The sequence below is a fragment of the Mustela putorius genome, unplaced genomic scaffold (genome assembly GCF_011764305.1).
Source record: "Mustela putorius furo isolate JIRA1106 unplaced genomic scaffold, ASM1176430v1.1 tig00003834_pilon_pilon_pilon, whole genome shotgun sequence".
In the NCBI taxonomy this organism is placed as follows: Eukaryota; Metazoa; Chordata; class Mammalia; order Carnivora; family Mustelidae; genus Mustela; species Mustela putorius.
Window position 1 is genome coordinate 129,979,320 of NW_025421987.1, and position 25,617 is coordinate 130,004,936.

The 25,617-nt window shown below is 39.0% G+C and overlaps 1 pseudogene; it reads right to left on the reverse strand.

Annotated features, from left to right (window-relative positions):
• Positions 1 to 274: 274 nt before the first annotated feature.
• The window catches only part of LOC101680857, a 36,939-nt pseudogene continuing 11,596 nt past the window's right edge, over positions 275 to 25,617 (reverse strand).

Here is a 25,617-nt window from a genome sequence, read left to right on the forward strand (position 1 = left end):
ACAATCTAAAAAAAAATATGAAAGCAGTACTGAGATGATTCACAGACTGTTTTATCATTCCATCTGTTTCCAGTCTTTAAAAATACATAGTTTATAGGTCAGAAGTTCTGGGTTTGGCTTTGAACACCAAGGTGAAGGCCCCTGCCAGGGTCCAGGCAGGCTTTCCCTGGGTGTCCTCACTGAGGCAGGGCAGCCCCTCATGGATCAGATCAGGTCTCACAATGGCATCTGTGCTGGTGGCCTGCTCCACTCCATGTTTGGCACTCACTTTCTCCTAAGGCAGCCCAGAGCTGCTTGTATTCTTATGACCCAGAACAGTCCCTTTCTTCTTTTCTGTCAACACCTCTAGCCCCATCATTCTGAGATGGTGAAGCCATTCATTCCTGAACATAAAAGTCCAAATGGAGGACTTTCCCTGCTATCCACATAACACAATGGGACACTGAGGGGTATCTGGTTTAGAAGGGTCTGGCTCATACTTCAGGATGATGCTCCCCTTAGCCAAGTCCCTGGCTTGGCTGTATGTCTTACTGCTATGTTTTCTTAAAAAATGGATTTTCCTGGGTCAATAGAATTTTAACATCTTCCATTGATACAGTGATCATTCTTGAATTAATAAATGAATATAACGTGTATACTCCCTCTTGTGCTAACTGAAAAGCACAATCAAACTCTTGATCACTGTTATTCCAATACCAGACTTATATCCTAGTGTTTACAACCTTCATCCTCTCACTATTATTTAGCAGCACATCATTGTTCAGCTCCTTGGAGACTATGTAGAGTTGCCTTTTCTTCCCTTCCATAGTATGAGTTAATAAATTCATCTTAGGGAATGAAGGACCCCATGCATAGAGTTTCTGGATAGGGGTGTCTGGGTAGCTCAGTAGTTAAGCATCTGCCTTTGGTTCAGGTCATGATCCCAGGGTCCTGGGATTGAACCCTGATTCAGGCTCCCTCCTTGGCAGGAAGCCTGCTTCTCCCTCTCATACTCCTCCTGCTTATGTTCTGTCTCTCACTGTCTCTCTGTCAAATAGATAAAATCTTAAAAAAAAAAAAAGAATTTCTGGATAGGTGGAAATAATGGTCCATCTTCAAGAACAAATACAAATGGATCATCTTTAAATTCTTTCAGATAACTTCACTTTCTTAGATGGAGAAGAACCATACACTTCATCTTTCTTATTTCCATTGTTCTCTAAATTCTCAGTTCTTTCCATTATCTCTGTGTTGTCAATTCCACTACCTGGTTTACTTTCCAGCTCAGAAAGAGTTTGTACTTTTTCCTTCTGTGGGATTTGCAGAGTTGGACCAGTTTCTCTGGACACCACTGATTCACCCTCCAGCTTTGGTGGATGTTTATGCCACGTCATTGAAGACTTTTTCACTAACACTGTTACAAAGAACCCTCCAGTATTTTGATGATGTGGTAATATTCTAGGATACCACTCTAGGTGCATCCCCTGTAAGTATTCTCGCTCCTTCAGTGGACCCTGGTAGGCCAAATCTGGGTATGTCTGCTGTGAGCACTGCCCTCTCACTCTCTAAACCCTGTCCATCTTTCATCATTACCTTCCACTATGTAATTCCAGGCAACCATTTAAGTCCTGGCAGCTCAGAAAACATCAGCCAGCTCCAAAGCACCTTCACTTTTTTTTCCAGTAAAGATACTATTACTACTTCATCTTTAATGGGGGTTTAGTGAACATATAGAAGACACCAACCTACCACCTTCCACTAGCTTCTCAGTGCCTTACCTAACAATCCACAGCTATAATTCATGCAGCTGCAAGTTATATGATGTCTTCCACTTTTTTCCAAACGTCAGTGGCTTTTTATCCTCATAGTGCTATCTCCACTGTAAGGGACATTACATATAATGCAATTATAGAAGAGAATTTCTTTCCTCCTATTAATGTCTATTTTGAGTCTGGATATGCTGGATACATCATGGTTGATCACCATAGATGCAGAGGCTGCTCAGAATTTTGGCCTGATGAAGGAGCAGATAGTAATGCTTATTGACCCCATCTCTATGATGAAAAACCCCTCAGGAAAAGGGACAATCATGTCCGCATATAACATTTCAATTAATTGTGTGGTCTTTGATCCAGATGCTGCACACATATCTAAGATCTTATGGAGAGGATGAATATTAAGTAATAGTAGTGGAATCAGGCTTAACGGCTTCTTGACAACTGATATTTCCAGATTCAGTTTCACTAACCAGTGAAACTTTTCCAAGTGTGGGGACCTTTTCAGATTTTTCCACCTAAATTTGTGTGCCTGGCATGTTCTTTAGAATACCAACTCATGGGCGGTGGAACTTTAACTTCCTGACCTTCTGCTTCAGGTCCTCCAATTTCTTGAAATACTTGTTCTTTAAGCAATAAAGAGGTTTTTTGTGTGTGACTTTTGTAATCAGTAATTCTAAAGTGGCCAGGAGGGGCCCCCTGAGTGCTTCCATGACCTGGTCCCATTTCCCCTTGGGTATTCTTGAGCTCCTGGTAGTACTGCTGGAAGGGCTTGTTCTCCTTGACAATCTAGGGATACTTGCCTTCCTAGCCCATTTCATTGCACTTCCTGCCATCCTTGGTACCATCCTCCGTGCCCTGACACTACTGCCATCCTTACTGCTGCTGTGGCTGCGGCTGCCGGAGTTACCAGCCAGCAACCCCCATGTCCCAGGTGGCTGCCCCCACCCACAGACACCTACCAGGCACCACTGGTTGGATGGGACTTGATATTTTAATTATTTTATGTCTTGGTGTGGACCTCCTTGGGTTCACCTTGTTTGGAGCTTTCATTGATTTCTAGGTCTGGCTATGTTTCCTTCCGCAGTTAGGAAAGGTTCCTGCTATTATCTCTTCAATAAATGTTCTGTTCCTCTTTCTCTTCCCCTTCTGGGACCCTTAAAATGTGAATGTTAGTTACTCAGGATTGTCACAGAAGTCCCTTAAACTATCCTCAATAAAAAAAAAAAAAATTGGGGGAGTCACTTTGGTGGGTCAGTCAGTAAAGTGTTTGCCTCTTGATCTCAGTTCAGTTCTTCTTTTCTGCCGAGCAGAGAGCATGATGCGGGGCTCGATCCCAGGACCCTGAGATCAGGACTCAAGCTGAAAGGAGAGGCTTTAACACACTGAGCCACCCAGGCACCCCTCTCAGCTCAGTTCTTAATCTCAGGGTTGTAAGTTCAAGCCCTGCATTGGACTCCATGCTAGTGTGGCACATACTTAAAAAAAAATTTTTTTTTTCTTTTTGCTTTTCAGCTTGGTTGCTTTCCACTGCCTTTTCATCCTTCCTTCCTTCCTTTCTTTCTTTCTTGTATAATTTTATTTATTGATTTTTTTTAAACATTTTATTTATTTAAGTAATCTCTATACCCAATGTGGGGCTTGAACTCATGACCCCAAGTCAAGAGTCCGCCAACTAGGCCAGGCAGATTTCCGCACTACCCTGTCTTTTAGATTGTTGATCCATTCTTCTGTATCTTCTAATCTGCTGTTCACTCTAGTTCATTTTAGTTACTGTATTCTTCAGCTCTGTTGGTTCCTCTTTATATTTTTATTTTTTATTTTTTATAAACATATATTTTTATCCCCAGGGGTACAGGTGTGTGAATCACCAGGTTTACACACTTCACAGCACTCACCAAAGCACATACCCTCCCCAATGTCCATAATCCCACCCCCTTCTCTCAAAAACCCCTCCCCCCAGCAACCCTCAGTTTGTTTTGTGAGATTAAGAGTCACTTATGGTTTGTCTCCCTCCCAATCCCATCTTGTTTCATTTATTCTTCTCCTACCCACTTAAGCCCCCATGTTGCCTCACCACTTCCTCATATCAGGGAGATCATATGATAGTTGTCTTTCTCTGCTTGACTTATTTCGCTAAGCATGATACGCTCTCGTTCCATCCATGTTGTTGCAAATGGCAAGATTTCATTTCTCTTGATGGCTGCATAGTATTCCATTGTGTATATATACCACATCTTCTTGATCCATTCATCTGTTGATGGACATCTAGGTTCCTTCCATAGTTGGGCTATTGTGGACATTGCTGCTATAAACATTCGGGTGCACGTGCTCCTTTGGATCACTACGTTTGTATCTTTAGGGTAAATACCCACTAGTGCAATTGCTGGGTCATAGGGCAGTTCTATTTTCAACATTTTGAGGAACCTCCATGCTGTTTTCCAGAGTGGCTGCACCAGCTTGCATTCCCACCAACAGTGTAGGAGGGTTCCCCTTTCTCCGCATCCTCGCCAGCATCTGTCATTTCCTGACTTGTTGATTTTAGCCATTCTGACTGGTGTGAGGTGATATCTCATTGTGGTTTTGATTTGTATTTCCCTGATGCCGAGTGATATGGAGCACTTTTTCATGTCTCTGTTGGCCATCTGGATGTCTTCGTTGCAGAAATGTCTGTTCATGTCCTCTGCCCATTTCTTGATCGGATTATTTGTTCATTGGGTGTTGAGTTTGCTAAGTTCTTTATAGATTCTGGACACTAGTCCTTTATCTGATAGGTCGTTTGCAAATATCTTCTCCCATTCTGTCAGTTGTCTTTTGATTTTGTTAACTGTTTCCTTTGCTGTGCAAAAGCTTTTGATCTTGATGAAATCCCAATAGTTCATTTTTGCCCTTGCTTCCCTTGCCTTTGGCGTTGTTCCTAGGAAGATGTTGCTGCGGCTGAGGTCGAAGAGGTTGCTGCCTGTGTTCTCCTCAAGGATTTTGATGGATTCCTTTCGCACATTGAGGTCCTTCATCCATTTTGAGTCTATTTTTGTGTGTGGTGTAAGGAAATGGTCCAATTTCATTTTTCTGCATGTGGCTGTCCAATTTTCCCAACACCATTTATTGAAGAGGCTGTCTTTTTTCCGTTGGACATTCTTTCCTGCTTTGTCGAAGATTAGTTGACCATAGAGTTGAGGGTCTATTTCTGGGCTCTCTATTCTGTTCCATTGATCTATGTGTCTGTTTTTGTGCCAGTACCATGCTGTCTTGATGATGACAGCTTTGTAATAGAGCTTGAAGTCCGGGATTGTGATGCCACCAACGTTGGCTTTCTTTTTCAATATCCCTTTGGCTATTCGAGGTCTTTTCTGGTTCCATATAAATTTTAGAATTATTTGTTCCATTTCTTTGAAAATGATGGATGGTACTTTGATAGGAATTGCATTAAAAGTGTAGATTGCTTTAGGTAGCATAGACATTTTCACAATATTTATTCTTCCAATCCAGGAGCATGGAACATTTTTCCATTTCTTTGTGTCTTCCTCAATTTCTTTCATGAGTACTTTATAGTTTTCTGAGTATAGATTCTGTGTCTCTTTGGTTAGGTTTATTCCTAGGTATCTTATGGTTTTGGATGCAATTGTAAATGGGATTGACTCCTTAATTTCTCTTTCTTCTGTCTTGCTGTTGTTGTAGAGAAATGCAACTGATTTCTGTGCATTGATTTTATATCCTGACACTTTACTGAATTCCTGTACAAGTTCGAGCAGTTTTGGAGTGGAGTCTTTTGGGTTTTCCACATATAGTATCATATCATCTGCAAAGAGTGATAATTTGACTTCTTCTTTGCCGATTTGGATGCCTTTAATTTCCTTTTGTTGTCTGATTGCTGAGGCTAGGACCTCTAGTACTATGTTGAATAGCAGTGGTGATAATGGACATCCCTGCCGTGTTCCTGACCTTAGCGGAAAAGCTTTCAGTTTGTCTCCATTGAGAATGATATTTGCGGTGGGTTTTTCATAGATGGCTTTGATGATATTGAGGTATGTGCCCTCTATCCCTACACTTTGAAGAGTTTTGATCAGGAAGGGATGCTGTACTTTGTCAAATGCTTTTTCAGCATCTATTGAGAGTATCATATGGTTCTTGTTCTTTCTTTTATTGATGTGTTGTATCACATTGACTGATTTGAGGTTGATGTTGAACCAACCTTGCAGCCCTGGAATAAATCCCACTTGGTCGTGGTGAATAATCTTTTTAATGTACTGTTGAATCCTATTGGCTAGTATTTTGTTGAGTATTTTCGCATCTGTGTTCATCAAGGATATTGGTCTATAGCTCTCTTTTTTGATGGAATCCTTGTCTGGTTTTGGGATCAAGGTGATGCTGGCCTCATAAAATGAGTTTGGAAGTTTTCCTTCCATTTCTATTGTTTGCAACAGTTTCAGAAGAATAGGAATTAGTTCTTCTTTAAATGTTTGGTAGAATTCCCCCGGGAAGCCGTCTGGCCCTGGGCTTTTGTTTGTTTGGAGATTTTTAATGACTGTTTCAATCTCCTTACTGGTTATGGGTCTGTTCAGGCTTTCTACTTCTTCCTGGTTCAGTTGTGGTAGTTTATATGTTTCTAGGAATGCATCCATTTCTTCCAGATTGTCAAATTTATTGGTGTAGAGTTGCTCATAGTATGTTCTTATAATAGTTTGTATTTCTTTGGTGTTAGTTGTGATCTCTCCTCTTTCATTCATGATTTTATTTATTTGGGTCCTTTCTCTTTTCTTTTTGATAAGTCGGGCCAGGGGTTTATCAATTTTATTAATTCTTTCAAAGAACCAGCTCCTAGTTTTGTTGATTTGCTCTATTGTTTTTTTGGTTTCTATTTCATTGATTTCTGCTCTGATCTTTATGATTTCTCTTCTCCTGCTGGGCTTAGGGTTTCTTTCTTGTTCTTTCACCAGCTCCTTTAGGTGTAGGGTTAGGTTGTGTACCTGAGACCTTTCTTGTTTCTTGAGAAAGGCTTGTACCGCTATATATTTTCCTCTCAGGACTGCCTTTGTTGTGTCCCACAGATTTTGAACCGTTGTATTTTCTTTTTTTTTTTTTAAAGATTTATTTATTTATTTGACAGAGAGAGAGAGAGATCACAAGTAGGCAGAGAGGCAGGCAGAGAGAGAGGAAGGGAAGCAGGCTCCCTGCTGAGCAGAGAGCCCGATGCGGGACTCGATCCCAGGACCCTGAGATCATGACCTGAGCCGAAGGCAGCGGCTCAACCCACTGGTGTAGGGTTAGGTTGTGTACCTGAGACCTTTTTTGTTTCTTGAGAAAGGCTTGTACCGCTATATATTCTCCTCTCAGGACTGCCTTTGTTATGTCCCACAGATTTTGAACCGTTATATTTTCATTATCATTTGTTTCCATGATTTTTTTCAATTCTTCTTTAATTTCCCGGTTGACCCATTCATTCTTTAGAAGGATGCTGTTTAGTCTCCATGTATTTGGGTTCTTTTCAAACTTCCTTTTGTGGTTGAGTTCTTGCTTCAGAGCATTGTGGTCTGAAAATATGCAGGGAATGATCCCAATCTTTTGATACCGGCTGAGTCCTGATTTAGGACCGAGGATGTGATCTATTCTGGAGAATGTTCCATGTGCACTAGAGAAGAATGTGTATTCTGTTGCTTTGGGATGAAATGTTCTGAATATATCTGTGATGTCCATCTGGTCCAGTGTGTCGTTTAAGGCCTTTATTTCCTTGCTGATCTTTTGCTTGGATGATCTGTCCATTTCAGTGAGGGGATTGTTAAAGTCCCCTATTATTATTGTATTATTGTTGATGTGTTTCTTTGATTTTGTTATTAATTGGTTTATATAGTTGGCTGCTTCCACGTTGGGAGCATAGATATTTAAAATTGTTAGTTCTTCTTGTTGGACAGACCCTTTGAGTATGATATAGTGTTCTTCATCATCTCTTATTATAGTCTTTGGCTTAGAATCTAATCGATCTGATATAAGGATTGCCACTCCTGCTTTCTTCTGATGTCCATTAGCATGGTAAATTCTTTTCCACCCTCTCACTTTAAATCTGGAGGTGTCTTCGGGCGTAAAATGAGTTTCTTGGAGGCAACATATAGATGGGTTTTGTTTTTTTATCCATTCTGATACCCTGTGTCTTTTGACAGGGGCATTTAGCCCATTAACATTCAGGGTAACTATTGAGAGATATGAATTTAGTGCCATTGTATTGCCTGTAAGGTGACTGTTATTGTATATGGTCTCTGTTCCTTTCTGATCTACCACTTGTAGGCTCTCTCTTTGCTTAGAGGACCCCTTTCAAGATTTCCTGTAGAGCTGGTTTGGTATTTGCAAATTCTTTCAGTTTTTGTTTGTCCTGGAAGCTTTTAATCTCTCCTTCTATTTTCAATGATAGCCTAGCTGGATATAGTATTCTTGGCTGCATGTTTTTCTCGTTTAGTGCTCTGAAAATATCATGCCAGCTCTTTCTGGCCTGCCAGGGTCTGTGGATAAGTCAGCTGCCAATCTAATATTCTTACCATTGTATGTTACAGACTTCTTTTCCCGGGCTGCTTTCAGGATTTTCTCTTTGTCACTGAGACTTGTAAATTTTACTATTAGGTGACGGGGTGTGGGCCTATTCTTATTGATTTTGAGGGGCGTTCTCTGAACGTCCTGAATTTTGATACTCGTTCCCTTTGCCATATTGGGGAAATTCTCCCCAATAATTCTCTCCAGTATACCATCTGCTTCCCTCTCTCTTTCTTCTTCTTCTGGAATCCCAATTATTCTAATGTTGTTTTGTCTTATGGTATCACTTATCGCTCCAATTCTCCCCTCGTGGTCCAGTAGCTGTTTGTCCCTCTTTTGCTCAGCTTCTTTATTCTCTGTCATTTGGTCTTCTATATCACTAATTCTTTCTTCTGCCTCATTTATCCTAGCAGTGAGAGCCTCCATTTTTGATTGCACCTCATTAATAGCTTTTTTGATTTCAACTTGGTTAGATTTTAGTTCTTTTATTTCTCCAGAAAGGGCTTTTATATCTCTCGAAAGGGTTTCTCTAATATCTTCCATGCCTTTTTCGAGCCCGGCTAGAACCTTGAGAATTGTCATTCTGAACTCTAGATCTGACATATTACCAATGTCTGTATTGATTAGGTCCCTAGCCTTCGGTACTGCCTCTTGTTCTTTTTTTTGTGTCGAATTTTTCCGTCTTGTCATTTTGTCCAGAGAAGAGTATATGAAGGGGCAAGTCAAATACTAAAAGGGTGGCAACAACCCCAGGAAAATATGCTTTAACCAAATTAGAAGAGATCCAAAATCATGAGGGTGGAGAAAGGGGATAAAAAGAGGTTCAAAAAGGAAGAAAGAAAAAAAGAAAGAAAAAAGAAAAAAAAAAGAAAAGAAAAGAAATAAAAAAAAAAGAAAACACCTTTCAGAAAGTGGTTGTTTTTCTGTTTCCAGAATTGCTGTTCTTCTTCTTTTCGATCTGCCGATGGATTTTCAGGTGTTTGCAATCTTTAGATAAGCTATCTAGCTGATCTCCGGCTAGCTGAAGTAGTCTCAGCCTGCTACTTCTCGGCCATCTTGACTCCTCCCTCCTGTTGGTTCCTTTTTATATTTTTCTCTCTCTTTATTGAAGTTCTCACTGAATTCAGCCACACTTCTCTCAAGTCTGGTGAGCATCTTTAGGACCATACCTTTGAACTCTATTAGGTAGATTGCTTATCTACATTCTTTTTGGCTCTTTATGAGGTTTTGTCTTGTTCTTTAATCTGAAATATACTCGTCTCCATTTTATCTGTTTGTTTTTATGTATTTTGTAGTTCAGTTATGTCTCCTGGTCTTGAAAGTAGTGGCCTCATGTAGAAGGCATCCTCTGGGGCCCTGTAGTGCAATTCTTCTTGCCACAAGAACAAGGTATTTCAGGAGTGTCTACCATATGGGTTGTACATGCCCTCCTATTGTGACAGGGCTGTAACTGCTGTGAAAATGCTGGTGGTTGTGGCTGGCTTAGAGACCTAGCTATAACTGCTACAAGTATGGGGCTGACCCACTCACTGGGTTAGGAATCCCCTGGAAGGGCATCAGATGTGGCTTAGGCTGTCTGCTGGGTTTGGTCAGACAGTAGTCACTTTGGGGGAATACTGGTCCTAACTGAGACTCCCTGCTGAATGTGGCAGGGAAGAAGCCAAATTGGAGGGGTACCTTCTGGGACATGAATGTTGGGTGAGGTGGGTCTACAAGGGAATACTAATGCAGGTTGGACAGTACTAGTAAAGTTAATGGAAAGCATCAGAACTGGCTCCCACAAGTGTCCAGACAGCTTGGTTGAAGGAAAAAAGGAAAAATGGTGACTGGCACTTCTACTTCCAGAGAAAGCTTCTTCAGATCCCTGACCCTCTGGCACATGTCCTAAAATTAGTCAGTAAATAGTTAGGTGTAAGTCAGGCTCTTTTTTTTCTTCTTCTTCTTCTTTTTTCTCAGAATGAAAGAGAGAGAGAGAGAGAGTACAAGCAGGGGGAACAGCTGGCAGAGAGAGGAGCGGGCTCCCTGTAGAGCACAGAACCTGACATGGGGCTCCACCCCAGGACCCTGGGATCATGACCTGAGCCAGAGGCAGATGCTTAACTGACTGAGCCACCCAGGTACCCCACCCAGGCTCCTTTCAAACTGATGCCTCTGTGGTAGAATGATATAGAATGCTTCTCCTTTAAGAATGAAGACTTGGAGCAAAATAAGTCAATCAGAGAAAGACAACTATCATATGATCTCCCTGATATGAGTAAGTGGAGATGCAACTTGGGGGGTTTGGGGAGTAGGAAAAGAATAAATGATCAAGATGGGCTCGGGAGGGAGAGAAACCATAAGAGACTCTCAATGTCACAAAACAAACTGAGGGTAGCCAGGGGGAGGGGGGTAAGGAGAGGGTGATGGGGTTATGGACATTGGGGAGGGTATGTGCTATGGTGACTGCTGTGAAGTGTGTAAACCTGGCGATTCACAGACATGTACCCCTGGGGCTAATAATACATTATATGTTTATAAAAAAAATTAAAAAACTAAAAAAAAAAAAAAAAAAACTTAAATTGGGGAGGAAAAAAAAAAAGAAGAAGAAGAATAAAGACTTGGTTCCTGTAGCCCTATGGTTCTCCCTGAGTTAATGTCTACCAATTTCCAAAAGCAGACATTATGGGGGATTATCTTTCTGGTTTGGGCCTCTAAACCAGGGCTGGGGATACCTGATATGGTTCTTGATCCCCCTCACTACTCAAGGAGGACTTCTACACCACTGATATCTCTCCTCCTTGTTGGTCACCACCCTGAAGGTTTGTTTTCTGATCATGTTTCTGCCTCTACAGCCCTTCTGGATATAGCTTTTTCTTTATGTCTTTAACTATGGATGATCTGTTCTTCCAGTCTTCAGGTTGTTTTCAGAGTGAATTGCATTATATGTAGTTGTTGCCTCAATGTGTCTATGTTAGGAGGTAGGCTCAGAATCCTCCTACTCTACCATTCTCCCTGGCTCTCACCAACTGGAGTCTTTCTTGAAAGATAGCCTCATTGTTTATGTGTAAGAAAGAAGCAGAACCTCTTCGGCCTCTGGTCATTGGCATGCAAGTGAGGCCAGAAATGACCACAGCTATTGCAGCATCAGATTTAGAGGTAGACTGAATGCACTGGAGTGATTGAAAGGAGAGACCATAACCCCACATTTATAATCCTAATCCAGGAGCTGCCCTGCTCATTTTGGATTCTTTTATGTGAAAAAAATATTCTTGTAGTTGAAACCAGCTAAATTTATTTTCTGTTACCTATAGCTTTAGGTATTATTTAGAAGGGTAGGTGAGGGTGAATTTCTGGTATTTTGGAAAGGCCCTGGGGTAACCTCAAAGCTTTAAATGCGGAGGGCCCAATCCAGCTGAGATATACTCTTTCCCATGGTTGCTGGCCCTTCCTTCATTCCATGTCTGATTTCTAGGAGGCCTAAGGACCTCTCAGATGAGGTCTGTGGTGCTGTCTTTGATGGTCCTAAAAGTGCCTTCATTTCCTAGATAAAATTTTCTTCCAAGCACTCTCGACTTATTGATGGTTTGTGTTTTCTGATTATACAAGTTTTACACGTTAGTAGCAGAAAGACAAAAGGATGCAAAAAAAAAAAAAAAAAAAAACACCCAAAAGCAAAAAACCTGGTAACCTTAGTATTCAACTGTTTCGGTGTACACAATGGGTATTATTTGTGTTTCTGATTCATTTTATTCCCATTTCAAAAATGTGCTCCTCATATTCTACAGATAGTTTTAAGATTTACTCATATATTTGAGAGCCAAGCACACGTGGGAATGGGGTAGGGGTAGAGGGAGAAGGAGAAGGAGAGAAGCAGCTTCCCACTGAGTACAGAACACAGTGTGGGGCTCAATCTCATGACCCCAAGATCATGACATGAGCCGAAATCAATTGTCAGACATTTAACAAACTGAGACACCCAGGAACCCCTCTATATATAGTTTTATGTCCCATCATCTGAACTCAAAATTGTAACTTAAGGTTATTTTCCATATATCATTAAATGTATTTTAAATCTTATTTAATGATTGCACACCAATTTATAGCCCAAGTATGTAATAAGTTACAAACTTGTTATATTTTACATGAGGATGCATTTATGACAATCTTGCATAATTTAAGCTTTGCATAATTCCAGACTCTCTTTTTCATAAATAGTTATACTCAAGTGGTTTCTCTAAATATTAATAACAAACACCACTGACACTGAGCACACCAGCTTTGGACAGTAATCCTTGGACTTAAAATTTGGAGGTAATTTACATTATTTCAAAATTTGTTAACAAATGTTAGAACTCTTGTTATGTGTTGGCCACATGTCTAGGTTTTTGGGAACTATGACTAGGAGTTAACATTCTGGTTGGAGACAAATAAACGTGATCATATTTACCTATTTAACATGTTTATTGCATTTGAAGTGGATAAGAGATATGGGGAGGAAAAGCAAACTGGGGCAGGGCAGGGGAGATTGGAAGTGCCAGCCTTTGAGCTACGGTGTGGAATCAGGAGTGGCTGGGCTCACAGAGCATTGAGAGAACCTGATTGGCTTTCCCAATCAAGCAAAATGCTTTGCTTTATTGCTAATAGGAATCCATTGACTTGTGGGGATGTATTATTAATGGCTGACCAAAGAGCCAGGTAAGAGAAGTGCTCTAATATGATGAGGGAGAAGAAGGCAAGCTGAGGGCAAACCACAAGATAACATTCTGGAAACCCCCTTCCTCCCACCCGAAGGTGCAATTTTTGTGACATTCCTCTGGAACTCCTGGCTGCCCCAGAAAAAAGGAAAGGGAAAAACAAATGGTTAACTGATAGAGATCATAGTCACGCAGGATATGAGTCTCCATCAGTTTTCACTGTCTTAATGATGTATAAGAAAAAAGCAATCTCCAGAAACCTATACGCTCAATTTCCTGGAGCCCTAACCTCACCCTCCCTTCCATAAGACAGAAAATTTTATATAATCAATCATTCCTCACAACCCCAGTGCAGCTCTTTCTGCCCATGGATCCTGTCCCCATACTTTAATAAAACCACTTTTTGCATCAAAGACATCTCAAATTCTTTCTTGGCCATTGGCTCTGAACCCCACCACTTCAAACCACAACACATAGATGTCTCCTTAATCAGGATATGCTATCTGTCCATGGAAGTCATATCCTTATCATTGTCAAAGCACCAAGTCTCACAAAATGAGCAAATGAGGGAATGGTTCATTGTCCAGTCCTCTCCCATGTAGCATGATCAGAAACTCCCCAAATTAAAGAACATTACTCCTTACACACTTAAGTGGTGTAATTTTATTCTCACCAAAACTCTCATTTTTTTCAGGAGAATAAACTAAAGTGTAAAGGAAGAGAGTGATTTTTCTGAAGTCATTGAATGTCCTTCTTTGCAGGCTCCTCCTATACTCAACCTCTAATTATCTGCAGTCCTCAGGGCTGGGTCCTTGGTCTTCTGGCCTCCATCCTTTCTCTTCCCTGGATTCCAATATTATCTAACTGCTGACTACTCCCAAATTTTATCTCTGCTTTTAACTTTTCTTCTGAAGCCTTCTCCCATGTAACATTTCCACTTAGTTGTCAATAGGCAGAACTCATTTTTCTCCCTTCAACCTTCTTCTCCCTTAGTCTTTCCAATCTTAACAAACACCTCTACTCTCCATTCACTTCATATATCCAAAAATCAGTTGTCCTTCTATACTCCATTTATTAAGAAGCAGAGAAATCTTTTGGCGATTTAAAAAGCATGAAGATTAATTGCTTCTTGGCCTTTTGGCTAAGATCAAGTGTAAAAAGCATGCAGATTAGAAATGAAGAAATAAAACTGTAACTATTTTCAGATGATGTTTCTCTGTGTTAAAAATCCCAGAGTATCTGTAAAACTCCCAGAACTAATAAGTGATTTTAGCAAGGCCACATGGTATAAGAGAAACATACATAAATCAATTGCATTTCTATATACTAACAACAAACATGTGGAAACTCAAAAATAATACCAAGGAAAATGAAGTAAATAGCTATTAATCTGACAAAACAGTACAGAATTGGTATGCTGAAAATCACAAAATGCTGAAGCACAAAATCCGATATCTAAATAAATGGAGAGATATATTGCGTTCATGGAGTAGAAGACCCAACATCATAAAGGTATCAGTTCTGCCCAGATTGCTCTATACATTTATTGAAATTCCTATCAAGACTCCAGAAAGGTTTTATTATTTTTTTGTAGTCATATACAAACTTATTTTAAAAATTTCCAGGAAGAGACAAAGGAGCTAAAACAGATAAAAACACCATACTGAAGAAGAATAAAGTGAAAGAATCAATCTTGACTTCAAAATTTATTATATAGCTACAGTATACACACACACACACACACACACAGAGTGTGTATATATATATATATGTATATACATATATATATGTATACAGAAGACAGTGTGGTATTGTGGAGGAATAGATACTTAGATCAATGGAACACAATACTGAGCATACCAACTCAACCCAGTTTTTGACAAGGGTACAAAAGCAACTTATTGGAGGGATAGAGAGAACACCAACAGATGGAACTGGAATAAATGCACCTCCATAGGCAAAAAACAAAAAAATCCCAAACCAACCTAAATCTCTCATCTTACAAAAAAAAAAACAAAACAAAAATTTCTCAAAATGGATTATATGCTTAAGTATAAAAAAATTTAAAAACTTTTTAGAAAAAAGTAAAATATCTTTGGAACTTAGAGCTAAAGAACTGGCACCAAAAGCCCAACTTATTTTTCGTTTTTTATTTAAATTCAACTTAGTTAACATATAGTGTTTCATTAGGTTCAGAGATAGAATTTAGTGATTCATCAGCTGCATATAACACCCAGTGCTCATTACATCAATTGCCCTCCTTAATGCCCATCACCCAATTACCCCATTCCTCCCACCCACCTCCCCTCCAGCAACCCTGTTTGTTCTCTGTAGTTAAGAACCTCTTATGGTTTGCTTCCTTCTCTGTTTTTGTCTTCTCTTGTTTTTCCTTCCCTTTCCCTATGTTCACCTGCTTTGTTTCTTAAATTCCACACACTCATGAAATTATATGGTATTTGTCTTTCTCTGACTGACTTATTTTGCTTAGTATAACACCCTCTAGTTCCTTCGGCATCATTGTAAATGGCAAGATTTCATAGTCTTTGATGGCTGAGTAATATTCCATCATATATGCATGATATATGTATCATATATGTATGATACATCATACATATCATATGATACATCATATGTATCCTATATGTATGATGGAATATATAAATATATCTATAGATATAGATAATGGAATATATAAATATATAATATCTATATATCCCCCACACCTTCTTTATCCATTCTTCTGTTGATGGACAGCTAGGTTCTTTCCATATCTTGGCTATTGTAGACATTGCTGCTATAAACATTTGGGTACATGTGTCCCTTCAAATCATTATTTTGGTATTTTTAGATAAACACCTAGTAGTGCAATTGCTGAGTTGTAGGGAGTTCTATTTTTAACTCAAAACCCCAACTTATAAAAAGAAAAACTGATAAATCAGACCTCATTAAAATTAAAAACTTCTGCTTTGTGAAAGGCTTATTAAATGAAGAAAACAGAGGCACCTGCGTGATTCTGCCTTTGGCTCAGGTTGTGATCCCAGAGTCTTGGGATTGAGCCCACATCGGGGTCTCTGCTTGGCAAGGGAGACTGCTTCCCACCTCCCTCTCTCTGCCTGCCTCTCTGCCTACTTGTGATCTCTGTCAGTCAAATAAATAAATAAAATCTTTTAAAAAATAAAATAAAATAAAATGAAGAACATACAAATCTAGAAGAAAATATTTTCAAAGCACATATATGACAAAAGGTTTGTACATAGAATACATAAGACAAATCACTTTCAAAAGTTAACAGTAAGAAAATAATCCAAATAAACATTGGGCAAAAGACATGAACAGACATTTCACTGAAGAGGATAGCAGATGGCAAATAAGCCCATGAAAAATGCCCAGTATCATCAGCCCTTTGGAAAATGCAAATTAAATCCATGATACCTATCAGAATAGCTAACACCATACACCATCACCTAGCTAAAAATAGTGAAAACACCGAATGTTGGTGAAGATGTAGAAAAACTGGATTATTCACACATGATGGTGAAAATTTTAAATGGTATAGCCACTCTGGGAAAAAGTCTAGAAGTTTCATATAAAACTAATCATGCAACTACCTTAGAGCCTAGTAACTACACACTTGGGCATTTATCTCAGAGAAATGAAGACTTACATTACATAGAAACCTGAACATAGCAAAACCTATTCAACAGCAAATTTATTTGTAAAGGCTGAAAACTAGAAATGACCCAAATTTCATTCAGTATGTAAATGGATATCAAATTGTGGTACATTTATACCATGGAATACTATTTGGCAATAAAAAGGAACATAAATCGGTACAAACACCAACTTGGATAAATCTTGAGGGCATTATGCTGAATGAAAGCAGCCAGTCTCAAAAAAAAATTACATACTCTATGTTTCCATTCATATAACATTCTTGAAATAATAATGTTATAGATATGATAGAGAGATTATAGGTTGCCAAGGGTTTAGGTGAGGAAGGGGGATACTTGTGGCTGTAACGGGATAATATAAGAGCACTGTGCTGATGAGCAGTTTTGTATATTGACTATGAGGGTGGTAACATGAATTTACACGTGTGGAAAAACTGCATAAAATTATATATACACATACACAAATAAATACATGTAAAACTGGTAAAATTTGAGTAAGTTCTGCTTATTCTACCAATGCCAATATTCTGGTTTTGAAATTGTGCTGTAGTTGTGCCAGATTTTTCCACTGGGAAAAACTGAGTGAAGGATACATGGAACTTCTTATATTTCCTTGCAATGTTCTGGGAGTATATAATTATTTCAAATAAAAAGTTAACAAACAATAAGATGAAATGTTTAGAGGGTTATAGCACTCTTCTGTTTATAACCCCTTCACTACTTTTCCACTGCTCTCAAGAGTAATTTCTTAAACAGCTTACAAAGTCTGTATGAGCTAGCGCCTATCCACTTCTCCCCTTGCTTGCTATTTTCCGGTCTCATAAGTCACCCCTCAAATCTTAGATCATGGTAACAGCTCTTTCCAGCCACAAGACCTTGTTCTTCCTGTTTGCATATATACTCTATTTTCTCTCTTTTTAAGAGCTTTTGACTTAAATATCATCCGAGGAAAGGCCTTCCCTGACCATTATATTTCTTGTGGCACTATGATGTTAATTTCATTCATTGGGTTTATTACAATTTGGATTATTTATCTTTTCATTGACTTTTTATCTTCTCTCTAAGTAGACTGCATGTTCCTTAAGAGCTGGAAACTTTCTTGTCTTGTTTTGTGTTGTATTCTGGCATCTGGCATTCTGCCCAGCACATAGTTCCAGCTAAATGAGTAAATCTATGAATTAATAGAAAGTTGGAATGAACACAATGGTTTGCTATCTCTCACTGCAACACACCTTTTATAGCCCTTTCTGCCTTACTCCTTACCAGATAAAAGCTTTGGCAGCAACATGCAGTTGCCCCAAAATTAGTGACTTGTAACAGCACAAACTTATTGTCTTATAGCTGTGGAGGTCAGCAGTCCAAAATGAATGCTACCGAGCTAAAATTTATGTGCCAGCAGGCCTCTGTTCCTTTCTCAAGGCTCTAGGGAAGAATCCATTTTATTGTCTTTTCCAGATTCTAAAGGCAGTCTGTATTCCTTGCTCATGGCCTTTCCTATCTTCAAAGTCAGCAATGTCTGGTCAAGTCTTTCACAGCAATCACTGACACTTTTTCTTTTGCCACCCTCTTCCGTGTTTAGGGATCCTTGTCATTACACTGGTTCAAGATCATCAATCTATTTTAAGGTGAGTCTAATTTCACCTGCTACCTTAATTCTTCATTGTCACATAACATAAAACATAACATAACAACAGCATATTCACAGGTTCTCTGGATTAGGATGTAGACACATTGGAAGGCCATTGTTCTGACTGTCATACCATTAGACTCCAATTTCCATAAAGAAAGTGAGTCCTCTGTTCATAACTTGATCCAGATCTAGTTTACTCAATAAATTGTTGAAACAAAGTTAAATAACATAACCCATGGATAGTAACAGTGTCTAGCACGTGACTAGCACGTGACAGATACACTTACCTTTACCCACTAAAGGTCTTTTTTTCCCAGCCCAGCTCCACCCAAAATAGTCAGAATGTTCTTTGGGGCTTTGCTTAAAATTACTTCTTACATAAACCGAAGTCTTCCTCCTTATTTCTGTGGGCACAATAATGGTTTTTTCCAACATAGGTTTCATTAACCTGTTAGCTTTACTAGGTTATGGACAAGCTGGATAGTGACTGCCTCATTCATTTTTGAGTTCTCCATAGTTGCTAGCATGAGGTAAGCTTTTATGTAGTTAAGAGTAAAGGGGAAGAGCAAAGGGAAAGATCAGAGCAAGACAGCAATTGGGGAGTGTGAGAATCAAAAAGAAACCTCTTTCAGTCTTTCATTTCCTCACATTAATAAGAATCTCCATTGCAAAGTGGCTAGGGTGGGGTGCTGGCATTGGTGAATACATTTGTAAGAAGGTATTAGAATCAGATGCTTCTTCCCTTATTCCTCTGTGGGAACATTCAATTCCCATTAATGCCATCAACCCCAGAACCTGCAGCCCATCTGATGTGTATCTCTTTGCCGAGAGTGAAAGTAGCCTTTTTAAAAGTTTTGATTACATGATAGCTCTGCCTCCCAATCTGGCCACTTACTTTGTGATCTCTCAAGTTTGGGGAGGGCATCTATCACTCTCCTTTGCTGCCTGGTTTCCTTCACCATCTTCTTGGTACATGGATTGCTGCCCCTTGCCTGTCGAAGGTCATACCTGAAAGCCTACATCTTGGCTGAATAGCTTTTCCTTTCCAGAAAGTGCAGAAGGTGACTTCCATGCACTTTAAAAAGTGGGTGTGCTTTTATTTTTCTTTTTTCTTCAAAGATACTTTAAACTCTTCGGTCAACATTTTTTTATCATTTTCCTTTCAGATACCCAAGGTCAAGTCCTATTTTTAGCCATTGTTCTCCCCACTGGGGTTCTCCTCAGAGCATCCCAGCTACTGGGGCTGTACTTTTATAAGCTTCTTCAAGGGATAGTACACAGGTAGCCACATCTCATTTCTTCCCCCCATTAAGTAGGCTAAATCTCCTACAAATAATTTGCTTATTGAATGCCTAGTTATTCTTGGATAATAACAACTTGAGTAAGAATAACTGATTGGAAATAGAAGAAAAACACATAACTGTGATTGCTTTGAGAGAGAATATTCTTTACCAAGTGTTCTCTTGAGTAGAGTACGGGGTATGTTTGAAAGAAATACTTTGTTAAGCCATTAGTAAGCAGGTGAGACCCTGAGGGGACAGGGTGAGCATAAAATGGTTAGTGAAAGAGCAGAGAAGAGATTTGTGGGTTGAGAGAAGGGGGAAGTGGAAATTAATGAAAAAGGGAGAAGGGCAGGGAGAAGAAGAAGAGAAAATAGCCATTGAGGCGGCTGAAGGCCATATATTTTAAGATGGGACCCTTTCACACGATCCCTCAAATCCTTGATGAAATATAGCAAAACCACAAAATATCTCACCTGAGTAAATTCTTATATGAACTGGTGAGGCCAGGTTGGTGTGATGCAAACTTGGAAAAACCTAATGCTGTCAGGTTGAAAGGTATGAGATATGTGAAGATGTAAACCACAGGATTTCATAGAAACTGTAGAAAGGGCAAAATTAAAACCAGAATTAGAACTTCCCTGATTGCCTCTAAGTCCGTAAGTGAGAAATATTATCTAAAAACAGTTACACTTCAGTTTGTAGCAATAGCTGACTTGTACAACCCTCCTTCTGATACCATACTTCAAGACCCAGCTCTGCCCCAACTCACCAAAAGCCTTCTCTCCTATAACTGATGTTCTCAGTGGTGTCCCTGTCCTCTAAAATTCTGCCCTTATCAACTTTGGTACACAGTTTAGTGCTTAAAGTTAGTATCTTGTGTTAGTACAAAGTTATTAAAAAACACAAAGCCTTCAGTGACCTTTTGGAAGTGTTATAAAGAAGAGACATTATGATTGGGTCAGAGGGATCCAAAAGAGTGAGAACAACAGATAACTGTCCTTGCTGATAGTGGCATCTGGGGACAGCAATGGCTACAGTATAATTAGTGGTGATTAGAGTCCAGTGTAATTCACAGTAACCAAAACTGGATACTGGTGTTTGAGGCAGTCTCTAGGGGCTTGAATTTGGACATTTTTTTGTGACTACACAACTTAGGCTAGTTTCTCATCCTCCTTGGCATTCTTTGTTTTTTAAGTTTTTTATTATATTCAATTTAGTTAACTTACAGTGTATTATTAGATACAGGGGTAGAATTTAGTGATTCATCAGTTGCATATAACACCCAGTGCTCATTACATCAATTGTCCTCCTTAATGCCCATCACCCAATGACCCCTTCCTCCCACCCACCTCCCCTCCAGCAACCCTCACTTTGTTCTCTAGAGTTAAGAGTGTCATGGTTTGGGGCATCTGGGTGGCTCAGTCGTTAACCATCTGCCTTCAGCTCAGGTCATGATCCAGGGTCCTGGGATTGAGCCCCACATCAGTTTGCCTGCTCAGTGGGAAGTCTGCTTCTCCCTCCCCCACTCCCCCTCTCTCGCTGTCTCTGCCAAATAAATATATAAAATTTTTTAAAAAAGAATCTCATGGTTTGCCTCTCCATTTTCCTCTTGTTTTATTTTTCCTTCCTTTCCCCTGTGTTTATCTGTCTCATTTCTTAATTCCACATGAGTGAAATCATATGGTATTTGTCTTTCTCTGACTGACTGAATTTCTTAGCATAACACCCTCTAGTTCCATCCACATCATTGCAGACGGCAACATTTCATTCTTTTTGACGGCTGAGGAATAATCCATTTTATATGTATGTGTGTGTGTACACACACACACACACACACGTACATACATACATATCTTTAACATCTTTATCCATTCATCTGTCAATGAACATTTGAGTTCTTTTCATATTTTGATTACTGTGGACATTGGTACTATAAACATTGGGGTGAAATGTGCCCCTTTGAATCATTATTTTTGTATCCTTTTGATGGAAACCTAGAAGTGCAATTGCTGGGGTGTAGGATCACTCTATTTTTAACTCTTTGAGGAACTTCCATCTATTTTCCAGAGTGGCTGCACCAGTTTGCATTCTTACGAACAGTGTAAGAGGGTTCCCCTTTCTCCACATCCTCAACATCTTTTGTTTCCTGAGTGGTTAATTTTAACCATTCTGATATGTGTGAGGTGGTATCTCATTGTGGTTTTGATTTGTATTTCCCTGATGCTGAACGATGTTGAGCATTTTTTCATGTGTCTGTTAGTCATTTGTATGTCTTTAGAGAAATGTCTGTTTATGTCTTCTGCCCACTTCTTGACTGGATTTTTTGGTTTTCAGGGTTTTGAGTTTGATAAGTTCCTCATCTGTTTTAGATATTAGTGTTTTATCTAATATGTCATTTGCAAATATCTTTTCTCGTTCCATAGGTTGTCTCTGAGTTTTATTGACTGTTTCTTTTGCTGTGCAAAAGCTTTTTATCCTAATGAAGTCCTAATAGTTCAATTTTGCTTCTGTTTCCCTTGCCTTTGGAGATGTTTCTAGGAAGAAGTTGCTGAGGCTGAGGTCAAAGAGGTTGCTGCCTGTGTTCTCCTTTAGGATTCTGATGGTTTCCTATCCCACATTTAGGTCTTTCAGCCATTTTGAGTTTATTTTTTTTGTATGGTCTAAGAAAGTGGTTCATTTTCTGGGACACCTGGGTGGCTCAGTCAGTTAAATATCTGTCTTCAGCTCAAGTCATGATCAAGATCCTGGGATAGAGTCCCCAGTCAGGCTCCTTGCTCAGTGGGGAGACTGATTCTCCCTCTGCTTGTCACTCCCCCTGTTGGTGCTTGCTCTCTCTCTCTGACAAATAAATAAAATTTTAAAAAAAAGAAGAAGAAAGTGGTCCATTTTCCTTCTGCATGTGACTGTCCAATTTTCCCAACATTTGTTGAAAAGATTGTCTTTTTTCCATTGGATATTCTTTCCTAATTTGTCAAAGATTAGTTGACCAAAGAGTTGTGGGTCTATTTCTGGATTCTCTATTTTGTTCCATTGATCTATGTGTCTATTTCTATACCAGTACTATACTGGCTTGATGACTACAACTTTGTAATACAGCTCAAAGTACAGAACTATGATGCCTCCAACTTTGGTGTTCTTTTTCAACATTCCTTTGGCTATTGAGGATCTTTTCTGGTTCCATACTAATTTTAGGATTGTTCCAGCTCTATAAAAAATGTTGATGGTATTTTGATAGGGATTGCACTGAATGTGTAGTGTTTTGTGTAGCACAGACATTTTAACAGTATTTGTTCTTCCAATCCATGAGCATGGATTTTCTATTTCTTTGTGTCTTGCTCAATTTCTTTCATAAGTGTTCTATAGTTTTCAGAGTACAGATCTTTTACCTCTTTGATTAGGTTTATTCTTAGGTGTCTTAGGGCTTTGGTGCAATTGTAAATGGGATGGATTCCTTGATTTCTCTTTCTGCTGCTTCATTGTTAGTGTATAGAAATGCAACAGACTTCTATGCATTGGTTTTATACCTTGTGACTTTGCTAAATTCCTGTATCAGTTCTAGCAATTTTTTGGTGGAGTATTTTGGATTTCCTACAGAATATCATGTCACCTACAAAGAGTGAAAGTCTGATTTCTTCTTTGATGATCTGGATACCTTTTCATTTTGTTCTCTGATTGCTGAGGCTAGAACCTTCAGTAGTATGTTGAACAACAGTGATATGAGCAGACATCCCTGTCATGTACCTTCCTGATCTTAGGGGAAGAGCTGTTTTCCCTGAGGGGAGGATTTTTGCTATAGGTTTTTGTTTGTTTGTTTTTGTTTTTTGGGTTTTTTTGCTTGTTTGTTTTTGTATATGGTTTTTATGATATTGAGGTATGTTCCCTCTACCCCTACATTGTGGAGAGTTTTTATTAAGAAAGGATGCTATATTTTGTCAAATGCTATATTTTGTCAAATGGCTTTTATTCTTTCTTTTATTAATGTGGTGTATCATGTTGACTGATTTGTGGATGTCAAACTATACCTACCACCCAGGAATAAATCCCACTTGGTCATCGTGAAAAATCCTTTTGATGTACCGTTGGTGTTGCAGAACCTGGAATGGATCCTAATGGAAGAACCAAGAGGCACTTGGAAACTTTGGAGGATGGGAGGTTTATTTAACACGGGTGGGCTCAGACAAGGTTGTTCTCCAAAGGTCTGAGCCCTGAGCCCAAGTAGGGAAGGGGATTTATACCCTTCTACTTCCACATACTTAGTACTTTGGTGTGTGTGGGAAGCGGGGTAGGAAAGAAGAACCCAGAAGGGCTTTGAGACAGGAACTGGAATTCCCTTTCTGGTTTGGTCAGCCATCTTAGAGTACAGTTTTTCCCTATCATTGGAACCAATTAGCTAGTATCTTGTTGAGAACTTTTGCATCCACGTTCATCAGGGATAATAGTCTCTAATTCTCCTTTTTGGTATAAATATAAAATGTAAGATATTATGTAAAATAAAATATGAATTATATAAATTATACAAATATATAAATATTATGTATTTATATATAATATATAAATATATATATTTATATTTCATCACTACTATGATGAAAATCCTTGAATACAGTTGACCCCCTTATCTATAGGTGATACATCCCAAAACTCCTCATGGATGCCTGAAATTGCAATTAGTACCTAAACTTTACTGTTTTTTCCTATATATACAAAGGTATTATAAAGTTTACTTTATAAATTAGGCACAGTAGGAGATTAACAATAATAAAAGAGAAAAATTATAACAATATACTCTAAAGTTATGTAATGTGGTTTCTCTCTCTCTCTCTCAAAATCTCTTATTGTACCTCACCCTTGTACTTCTTGTGATTATGTGAGATGATAAAATGTATACATAAAATGTGAGGTGAATGATGTAGGCATTGTGATGTAGTGTTAGGCTACTACTGGCCTTCTGACAATATGTCCCAAGGATGATCATCATCAGCTTCTTGACTGTGGTTGACTGCGAGTAAGTATAACTGTAGAACATGAAACTATGGATAAGGGGGACTACTGTCAAAATTTTCAGCACACCATTTTGATTATTTCCTTGGGATAAATTCTTAAACCTGGTTTTCAGTTTTTGAATGATATAGAATAAGCACCTACCCATCACTCCTACTGTACATGACTATGAAAGTTGAACACAGTGCATAAGATAGTTATTTGAGGACTTCAAAAAGTAAATAACAGCAGGCTGACTGGGGCAGAACTCAGAAACAAAAGACCATCAATTTGGTAAGGAGTTTATTTTCTTTTCTCCTGCAATATCTCCCAGTCAAACTCAACGTAGCCAGAAACTCAGAAGTGAGCCCTGTGGCACAGAAAAGCTTCAGAAGAATTTTTTTTTTTTTTTTTTTTGCTTGAGAAGTTGGAAAGCTAAACACACACACACACACAGAGCTGGGGGTGAGGAAGAGGGAGAAAGAAAGAAATCCAGAAATCCTCCTGGATAATCTTCCCTTTTTTTCTCTCACACCATAGCCCCCAGGTAATCCTGTCAAGTGCTGCAGTATTTGACTTTGATACTAAATGATGGGGCCAACCCCTGTTGATTTTTTATCTCTATCTTCCCAGCATTTGGCCTGAATGCAGAGCCAGTGATAGAAGTGTGTGGTTGAGTATTAGAACTACATTTCCAGTTTTCTGGCCAGAAGACTGAAAAGAAGAGCTCTAAGAAATCAGAAAATACCAGGGAAACTACAGATATGGAATAGCTCAGAAAAGCAAATGTTAATGAGATGAGCTGTTATAAACAGTTGTTTATGAACTTCAGCGCTCTCATCTGAGCCTTGACTTGTGCATGATATCACAAATAGCATATTAAAGATTTTGACAGCTAAAGTAATGGATAGATTACCTGGATAGAGTACACTGACAATGCTGGGTTCCAGACTGGGTGATACACATTCATGACAGACAAGAAGAGCATTACAAGGATTTTGACAACTAAACTGATACTGAAAACACAGCTTCCAGTTGAAACTATTAGCCTAAACCCAATCAGATCTATTGCCTGCTAAAACAAAAACATTAGCTCTGGGGAAAAAC